Source organism: Ruditapes philippinarum, unplaced genomic scaffold (assembly GCF_026571515.1).
Source record: "Ruditapes philippinarum isolate M1 unplaced genomic scaffold, ASM2657151v2 ctg2613_1_1_1_1, whole genome shotgun sequence".
NCBI lineage: Eukaryota > Metazoa > Mollusca > Bivalvia > Venerida > Veneridae > Ruditapes > Ruditapes philippinarum.
The window spans coordinates 219077-229989 of record NW_026856127.1 but is presented as its reverse complement, the minus strand read 5'-3'; positions in this window follow the sequence as shown (position 1 = coordinate 229989).

Genomic DNA, 10913 nt, shown 5'->3' with positions numbered 1-10913 from the left:
TAATTATTATATTAAGTTCTTCCCTGTAAAATTTACAGGAAGTCATCCGAAAACAGCCAGTCTTTCTGTCGAAAAGGATTTTTTCATAACTTTTCGTTAGTTTCGTTAGTTGAACGTACTTTCCGTTCACATCCTACTAATGTTAATATATACACATGTATATATATGACAAGGAAATGTTTCTGAGACACCGATCGATGGATCATGTTCAATAAACGCTTAATGCTACAGTAATGGCGATGACATTTTCAAATATTTTCAAATTGAATATTTCATTGTCAAATTAATTTCGCCGTATTGGTGATCATGATCTTTATTCATTAATGTTTAACTAAAGTCACATTGAGATAAATGTTTAACGGTAATTGATTACTTCCTTTTTTCATGGATACTTAAAAGTCGGGGAATGCAAAGAAAACAACGTCAGACGAAAATTTGCATAACGAAATATGCAAAATATCCGGATACCTTTGCTAACCAAAAATGAAAGCAGTAGAGAAGAATCACAGGGATGTATTTAAAAACCTGCAAATGTCATTTTGACGGTTGTAAAATAGTTGTTTATGAGATATTATGTTACTTGTTTTGATAACTTCAAGCATAAATCAGACACAATATGTTTAATCGATCATTTTTTATTACCTGTTGAATGATATGAAAACAAATACGTCATTTGCTAGACTTAATAGTTTATTTTTTTCTGCTTTTTAATAACTAAATTCTATGGTTTATGTGATAATAAAGTTTAATTATAAGTGAATATATACCTACGTTTTGAACGGTGCGACCACATTCGCAAATCTTAGTGTTTCGGTAACGCTTTATGTGCAATATGGTTATAAAATATTATATACAACGCAACATTTCTTTTTGAAATGATACTCGATAGTGTAGTTATTTGCCATCTATGTATGTTCTGAATATTTGTGCTGGTACATATTCGACTTTCATTCAGACATCTTTCATTTACAAATGAAGACGATTTTCTTTCGTAGGACATTTTAGTTACCATGTCATGCAACACGCATGGCATAGATAAAATGCCCTTTTGTTCAATTTATGAGTTTGTACTATAAAAAGTATGCTTATGATAACATCAATTTTAAGAACTATTCACTTAAATGAAATTTAGCGTTTACTTTATTTTACAACTTTAAATATTTTAAATAGTATTCAAAATTGGTTTCAAGCATATTAAATTATTTCGTCAAATTTAAGCAATTCATGTACATGTATATTATATATCCTCTGATCATCTTTAGTGGAGTTGATCTGGCTTTAAACGTTTACCATTAATTAAGAGCCTAATGAAGTGGTTATATTCAAATACATAACCGTTTATAAGTGAAACCATATACAAGTTGTTTTAAAAGCAAACATTCATAGCAGCTTGTGGTAGCAAGCCATCCTAATGTGCAGTTTGACTGTATGGGACATGATTGATTGACATTGCGATCTGTTATATTCACCTTATTTTAGGGTGACTTTTTTTTTTTATCTCCAATTAACAACAAGTTTTGTTTTTGTAGTGTGTGTACGGTGTCGAACGGTCTCTATTATCTATAAAGAGACTGTCTTTAATACGGATATATGGTCGCACAGTCAACAATACTCACAAAACAATGCACTATTCTTCTCAAGTGACTCGCCAACGAAGTTTTGCGGCGTAAAGGAAATGGTTCCCAAGTATGGAAAGCCAAGAATGTAAGTATTTGATACGAATGAATCACATAAGTATCGTTGCTCTTTAAACTAGTCGGCAATATCATTACAAATCTGAGATTGATATGCTCTTTAATGCGGTATAATCAGGTTTTGAAATAGCTGCATATATTTGCAAAATGCATAATTCAGACACAAAAGTTATTCCGTCACCTATTTATTTTAGAAACTCATTAATCAAAGTATCGACATGTACAGAAAAAATACTATTAATTCAGTCAAGGAATGCTAATTTTTCCTTCCATAATTGCGTTTCAAAATTCCTGGATTAAGCAAAAACTATAAGAAATTTTTAGTTTCAATTGATGAGATTATTTCCTTCAATGCTAATTGGCAGAGAGTTGATGTTAATTTGCATAATATATACTTTGCATTGATGGTGCATGCAAGACGGGACTAAAAATATTTATTCCAATTTTTTTACCATTTTAGGAAGATCTATACCAATATCTTGCGGTCAAAATTTAAGATCCGCCATTCCAGAATAATTGTTATAATTGTGCCAAAAATATAATTCTTAGCATATTTCTTTATTACCTCTTTTCATTTTTTCCGTTTCAAGAGTCCCAGTTGGTAGTAAGATTTAGTAGGTAAGATTTACAAATTTAATGTTTCTAGGCTTGTTGATTTCAATAAAGCTTTCAATACTATCGGAGTGAAATGTAATACATTAGACAGGACTGATTTTGAGAATTTGTCTCCCTCCCAATTACTTGCTAGAGGCATTTTGTAGTACAAGTAGTATCTTGGTGTATTTCACCTATTTAAGGTATGCTGAATCCGCTAAAGGTGGATACTAAATTGAAAAACTTGATCTTGACCATTGAAATGGCCATTAAAAATGACCACTTAAATGGCCGCCAAATTTCTTTATCATAAATGGATGATATATCAAATAAAACTTTTAAGGAAAGGAAAAGCCTGAAATTTGTCACAAAGCATGTTTAGGTAAAAACAAATTAGACACCAAAACAGAATTAAAAAAACAAAACAATCCAATATTGCCGAAAAATCCAAGATGGCGGACATTTTTTTATAGGCCAATATAATAGTAATATAGAAGTAATTAAAGATAGTACTGAAAATTTTAAGGCATTTAAACATAAGAGACCTATTTTTAGGGTTTACGCAACGAACACTACACTACCCTATCTGCTAGAAATAGAGATTTCTGATATTTTATCTGTCATTCTATGCAAGCTACTCAGATTCCTACTTATCACAGCGTGCGTATGTGTGAGGGGGCTAAAACGTGTACGTTAATTAAAGGCACCTTACTCTCTTGGGTTTTGGTGTTCGTTTTTCTGTTCGTCGTCTTCGTACTTCTGTTATCGGTTCTGCTGTCAGTTCTTCTGTTATTGGTCGTGACTTTCGTACTTCTGTTAACGGTCCCCGTCGCAGTTCTCTTGTTGTGAGTTCTTCTGTTATTGGTCGTGATCTTCGTTCTTCTGTTCCCGGTCCTGGTCTCAGTTCTTTTGTTGTCAGATGATCTCGTCTCTATTCTTCTGTTATCGGTCGTCGTCGTCTCCGTTCTTCTGTCATCAGTCCTCGTCTCTATTATTTTCGTCTCCGTTCTTCTGTCATTCGTCCTCGTCTCTATTATTCTGTCATCAGTCCGCGTCTTTATTTTGCTGTCATCAGTCCTCGTCTCTATTCTTCTGTCATCAGTTCCCGTCCCTATTCTTCTGCCATCAGTCCTCGTCAGTCCTCGTCTTTATTCTTCTGTCATCGTTTATGTTATCGGTCCACGTCTCCGTTCTTCTGTCATCAGTCCTCGTCTCCATTCCTCTGTCATCAGTCCTCGTTTATGCAATCGGTCCCCGTCTCTATTTTTCTATTTCGTCTTTTGTCAGTTCCTCTGTTATCGGTCCCTGTACTGTTCTTCTGTTATCGGTCTCGTCTCAGTTCGCTTGTTGTCAGTTGTTCTGTTATCGGTTCCTGTCTCTGTTCGCTTGTTGTCAGTTCTGCTGTTATCGATCCTCGTGGCAGTTCTTCTGTTATTCGTCCTCGTCTCTGTTCTTCTGTTACCGGTCCCTGTCTCTGTTCGCTTGTTGTCAGTTTTGCTGTCTCTGTTCTCCTGTTCGTTTGTTGACAGTTCTTTCTCCTTCTGTTATCGGTCGTCGTCTTCGGTCTTGTACTTTCAGTACTTGTTTCCTGATCCGTTAAGGTCTTCTCTTCTCTTGTATCTATCGTTGCCGTCATTCTGTGTCGATGTACTGGTTTTGTCAGTCTTAAAGTCATTTATTCGTTCAGTGGAGTAGCGGGGGATCGAACTCGGGACCCCTTGATTTGTAGGCAGACAGTGTTACCACTGCACCATAGCGCCCGCTCTGAATAATAACCATTTTTGAAAGTCCTTTATACATTAAATACAATTTCAATGGCTAACAAAGGATGTATTACAATTATATTTTAACACCTCTACTATGTAGCCAACCCACGTGACTTTTATATACGGTCAAAGAAATTATTACTCGATTAATAACAAGTAATATTTGTATGGATAACTTTGCTGTTACTTTAAGATATCCTGGAAATTTATTGGAGGGTACCTTTATCAAATGATGTGATAATCTTCTTGTAGAATTTTCTCAAAACCCTGGCTGAATTCCAAAATTTTCGAGAGCTGCCATGGTATAGCAAGCACACGTAGCAATCTCTCGGTTTCAGACATTTTATGACTCGATGAAAATATGGTGTTGTTATTGTTGTTGTTGTTTTTAACTTTAAATTTCAAATTAAATGGTCACTTTTTTTTTAAAACAAGATGGTAAACAGTTGAAGAATGTGATAAAGTATACACTTCTAAGTTTAAGATGACTTTTTAATAGTATCGATTATCCGCCGTATACCTTAATGCAGTTATAATTGAATCTCAAAAATGAACTATGCAGATATTATTCTCGGCAGAAAACAACAAATACAAACAAAACAACACACAATAAACGTACATACAGCATACATGTGTAATGTTCACAATGTGCTGAAAAATGGCTCTTTGTTAATTTCAATATTTCAGCAAGTGACACATTTTATAAAAGAATGGGACAGAAATGTTGTTGTAACCATTTAAAAAGTAGGATTTGTAAATTTGTAAGTTGGATATTTTTACCTAGTTTGCTCAACATTCAATTAACACATTTTTATATATAAACCCGAGGTACAGAAAATAGACAGAAAACAGCTTTCATAGATTGAGATAGAGCTGTAATGTCGTAGATATTTGGGTTACAAAAGGAGTTTTTGATCCTGATAATGTTTAAGTAGGATAAACATATTTCAAGCTTATATTCTTAAAAGTGTGTCCTGCCTTAATTCATTTTTTAAAATACGTGCAATTATGTAATTATTATGTCTTTAGTTAGTTTCTGGAGAAAAGGCTTAACAAAGATGGTATCTTTTATTTTAAAGTAAATTTTATAATGTGTCACATGTCGACTTTAAAAAGATTTTGTGGTGGTTTTGCGCATTCTTAATCCCGCTTTTGCATGTAGGAACAACAATATTTTATTTGTTTGTATACACAGCCTAATTGCTTTTTTTGTATAGTCTTATTTTATTGACCTGTCAATTATGAATACATTTCGTCATTGAAAAGTGTGAAATTATATTTTGATAATTTTCACTGCGTCATATATTGCGATCATCTATTGTGTGCAGGATTTTAAACATAACATATCTACTTTGTTTGAAGTCAAAACATGTTTATTAAATATTTACAAAGACACTGTAACGGTTATCAATATTTACTAATATCAAATTTGAGCAAAATATATCTTTAATCTACCAGTTAATAGTCTTAGACGTATAAAAAGCTCATGGAAACATGTATCCAGCTTAGCAATTCATAGAAGTCAATTTTCATTTTCTTAATCTTCTTATTATTATTCTTTTCAGCCAGTCAGCAAAACATCGTTAAGACATTGATAGATAAATTAACGAGAATTTAATGAGGTTTGATATATGGTTTGAAATAACTGCATTTATTTGCAAACTAATAACAATATTTTTTATATATAAAAGTCAGACGGACGATATTAATTTCCTTTTGCCTATAATTATTTCAAGAACTATTTAAAATGTTGTGTCGTAATTCAGGCAAAGAATCAAACGTGCAGAAAAGGAATGCTAAATAAGTTAAGTAATTGAATTTAATCGTTACTTGGAATTTATAAAATCAATATAAGGTTGAATACATGAATACATTGCCAAAATGGACATACGGACTTGTAATTAGCAAACTTGCTGAATACAAAGGTCTGTTTTAACGACTTAATTTTGCTGTTTGTAAAAGCAACGATATAAACGACTTACTTTCATGAAAGTGTTTTATTAATTTGTTCTTTTATTTTCCCGATTATCTAAAAATCACTTTTGCATGCGGTAAAATATGTCGTCTGCTATAAATGATGACTGATTATTTTTTCAAAATTTCACCCATTTTTCTCGGAATAAAAAATGGTGACCGACCAAAAGCTTGAAACATAACTCGACGCTTACGCTACAATATGTTTCGGAATCATATTTTGAAAAAAAAAGAAGAAAAAAAAGAGAGAAAAAAGTGAGGTTGAAGTTTAGAGGCACAAGTTTGAATAGGTCATATTATTCTTTGACACAAGGACTAAATGTGTACTTAAATCATGAACCTCTGGCAAAAGTTGTGTTATTCTGTTGTTTTCGTTTGTTTGTTTGTTTTGGGGGTTTTTTTTGTTGTTTTTTTTTGTGTGTTTTTTCTTCTTTTTTTGTGTGCAAAATCCGCAAATTATATATTTTGATAATATGCTTATAGCTTTATAGCGTACGGTTGTTAAAGCAAATAATATTAATTACTATATCCATGCATGTGGTAATGTATTGTGGTTTTGGATTGATGCTTGAAAAGCTGGAATCACTACCACATAACTACTTGACAAGTATTTGCATATCTAATTAGAAAATAATTTTGTCAAGGAAATGGCATTTAACTGTACGCAAAACGTTGACCACTTGAATAGTTCTTTTTGCAATTTGCGTATCTGTTTTCATGCAGAATCTTGAAATAATAAGTCTCAAAAGAGAGTTGATCTAGTATTGAAAAAACAAAGTATATAGTATGATTACATAGATACGATGTCATTAAAAGAACTGGTAGTTGTTTTAAGAAACGACCAAATTAACTTTACCAATAGAAGGGAATGTAGTTTCCCAAACATAGTTTGTGAATTTTCTTATTAAATTAGAAAACAATCAATACGAATTTCCTAGATTTTAATATTTTATTTGCAAAGAAAATATATATATTTACCCAAAAATGAGCATTGTATATTTTTAAACTGCCATGATATATAATAGAAGTAACAGGTAATGATTATAAATATTTTACCACAATAGTATGCCTCTAACAAGAAGACATCAAGTAAAAATGTCAATTTACAGACACAAGTTTAAATATATAAAAATGATCTTTAAAAACTTAATTTGAATTTAAATGCATATCAAATTGCGTGACTGCGTAAATGCGGAACTGAACCATTTAGATTGTGCAAAATACTTGGATCTTTGTTAAATTCCGCAATTTTATTATTATGTAATATATAAGGAGCAAAAAATGTCAATTTTTTCATGTATTAGCATATGGAAATGTATTGTGGAAAAGGGTTTTTGTTGAGAAGTTGACGTTACTATATCGATGAGGAAAACCACATTAATACTTGACTCGATATGGGAATTAGTTTAGTCAAGGAAATGACGTTTTACTGTACGCAAAGCGTTGGCCATTTTGATATTTATTTAAATTTACGTATCTTTTTTTTTTTTGCATAATTTGCATAATAGTTTTATGAACGTTGTTAAATTGATTTTATCAAGTTTTGGAAAACTACATATATTTTGAATGTTAAAGGCCAAATTCATAACTGATAAACAAACACCGTCATTCTTATGATTTTTATGTATTTTTATAGCGCATTTATCATCTTAAGGGCAAAACACATACAAACACATCATGCCAAATAATTCAAGAAAAGGCAATTATTTAACCTGTGGAATTTGGGTAATGGACTTGTCATGGCTTGAAGTTAGAACAGCACATTCAAAGTTAACTTTAATATTTCAATAAAAAAAATTGAGTTACTAACTCTTACAGTAGAAAGCCTGGTCCTGGCACTGCATTAGCTAGGCTAATCTCTTTCGATTTAACTCACTACAGTGTTGGAGCAGTACCTGTAGACGCTTGCAGAAATCATGATCACAAAGTAGAAAAATAACGCTTTTTACGCCGACTCCATTTGCATATATAAATCGGTGAGAACAGATGAATAAGGCGTCTTAAGATGCATTTCGATGGGTGAAAAGGCGAGACTTTAGCATTTCATTATCCAAGCGCCGTGTCCGGTATATACAGGGATATGACATTTAGTGTGGTGCTCCAACTCACATCAGGCTTATGGTTAAGGAAGAGACACTGCTTATTTAACGAAACACATTTCCTATAAAAAAATCATACAAGTCTATTTCGAATTGTTCATTCTACTATCATTATTCGTAAAACAGCATGTAGACATAAATAGATAGATTAATGAGAATTTAATGAGATTTGATTTAGGTAAGAAATAACTGCATTTATTTGCAAACTAATATGTAGGTTTCTATGTTAAAGTCAGACAAATTTAACTTCCATTTACGAAATGAGTTCAGGAACTAAATGATTGTCTAACAATTAAGGCAACGAGTCGAAAGTGCAGAAAAATAATGTGAATAATTAGTGTCATTGAATTTAGTCGTTGCTTGGAATTCTTAAAAAAGAGCATATATTAAGGTGGAATATATTATAAAACTGGACGCTATTGGCATTCAAAGAAATATTAAAATCACCATTTACTATCACCAATCATTTTATATAATAATAATAATAATAATAATAATAATAATAATAATAATAATGATGATGATGATGATGATGATGATGATGATGATGATGATGATGATGATGATGATGATGATGATGAAAAACAACTGAAATTTGGTGTGCGAATCGGCTAATGAAGTTCTGCAAAAATATACAAATAAAATGCATGTTTTCCGGGATTGTGAGAATTCTTGGTAAGATGACATGTCGAATGGATGCAGACCTTTATTCTGGTTGCCTTTATTCTGAAGATCATACACTTATTTAACATTTGAGAGGAAATAATTCTATATTACATCAACATTTTCGAGTAAAAATTATTAAATCGAATTCAAGCTCTTGATGAAGGACTCAAAGAAATACAATGAAAGTGTGTTTATGTGGGTGAAAAAAGAAAAGTTTACCAAATGTCCTGGACTGACAAAAAGAAATATTGGAGAAAACGCAAAAATATTAAACAGGTCCTGTAAATTTTACACATATGGCCAGTATATGGAATGCAGCTTCTCTGTCATCATCGGTTACTTTGAAAATAAAAATGATTATTCGTATTTCGAAATATACTTGACCGGGGAATTATAATTCTATGGGGGTCTCATTCTTGCTCAAACCAACGACCTACTACTATGATCTTGTTGTGGGAAGCCTGGAATACGAGTTTAATACGTGGTTTCAATGCCATTAACACTTAATCGGTGGAAATCTTCTACTTGGTTACATTGGTTCTATTGTCGCTAAAGACGCCACACACAAATCAAAACACTGAATGCACTGGATTTGTTAGAAATCTTTGACCAGTCGGGAACTACTTTTTTGTTCTTTGAGGTGTGAAAATGAACGCGCCTGTCAGTTGATACTAACAAAGTATTTGCGGATTTGTAATTAAGAGCATTAGATTCTGGATTTGCGCTACCATTTGTTTGGTCTGACGACCCAAACAAATAACGTCGGTGGTTCTACTCAGGTGCCCGTTCGTGCCTGAAATAATGCACGGAAGGGCACCTGAGGTCTTCCTTCACCAGTAAAGCTGAAACGTCATATACAGTGTCGGTGTGACGTAAAATCCAATCAATCAAACAAACAAATAAAAACCACAGAGTCCTGAATGTACCCTTCTAAGGTTTAGTTTTATACAAACTGGTTGCCTGGCTATCCAATTGCTACACCGGAATAAGAAAAACGTCACTGGTTGACCTGGTTTACATAAAAGAACACATGACTTGTACAGTTAATCAAGCAATGAATACAAAAGTCGGGGCTAAATTTTTCAATACTAAAAACTTGAAGGCACAAAGATGCTTCGGACAAAATTCAACTTCATGATCACGCTTATATTCATCTGTTTATCTTTACCGTTTACCTCATGTGCCAACAAGAATTGACAACTGGTCTCTTTTATTACCGATTTTCTATATTAAAATAAAACAAGAGCTGTCGGTAGGACAGCAACGCTCGACTATTCTTAGTGCTTGATAGTAAAAGAGTCTTGATCATGTAAACTTTTCTGAGTTACAGTCGACTCCGGTTATAACAAATTCAATGGGACATTAAAATATCGTTTGTTATATCCGAAGTTCGCTAAAAGCGAAGTAGCAACAATTTGCTGACTTCTTTGGATGGGGAAATTTGCCTTGCGGGACATTTTATTGAGCAATATATCATGTACACGGTACATGTATTTATTCATGTATTAATTGTTTATAAAGTTCTTACCATTTGTTTTCTTTTGCTATTTGTTTATTATCGTTTGGTTATTGCAAAAAAAAAGATTACTTGGCAATTATCTGGTATTTACAGCAATCAACTGAGGGTGTGAAATACAAATTTTCCGTAACAAGTAGGAAATTATGTTGTGAGAACATTTTTCAAAATCTTTATTCCCTGAAGCCATAACTATCCAGTGCAATCATTCGATTGTTTAATTATCGGATAGTGTTATTCATGTACTGATCCTAATCGAGCTTATCCCGATATTTCAATTATAACAGTTTGTTATAACCGAGGAAATTTAAATGTTTTCCGTCATTTGGGGCTGGAAAAAATGGTTCGTTATAGCCGAAAATTCGCTATAAGCGAGTACGTATTAAGCGATATGATTTAATATAAAATAAAGAAGAAATTGGCCGGGGATGTCAGATTTAGTTCGCTATTAACGATAATTCGTTATAAGCGAGTTCGTTATAAGTGGAGTCGACTGTAATAACAAAAATTTTCTTTAAATCCATGTTACAGTTATAGGCCATGGAGAGAGTCCTATAATGCTCTCAAAAAAAAGAGTATAAAATTTCAAATTGTTTCAATAGAA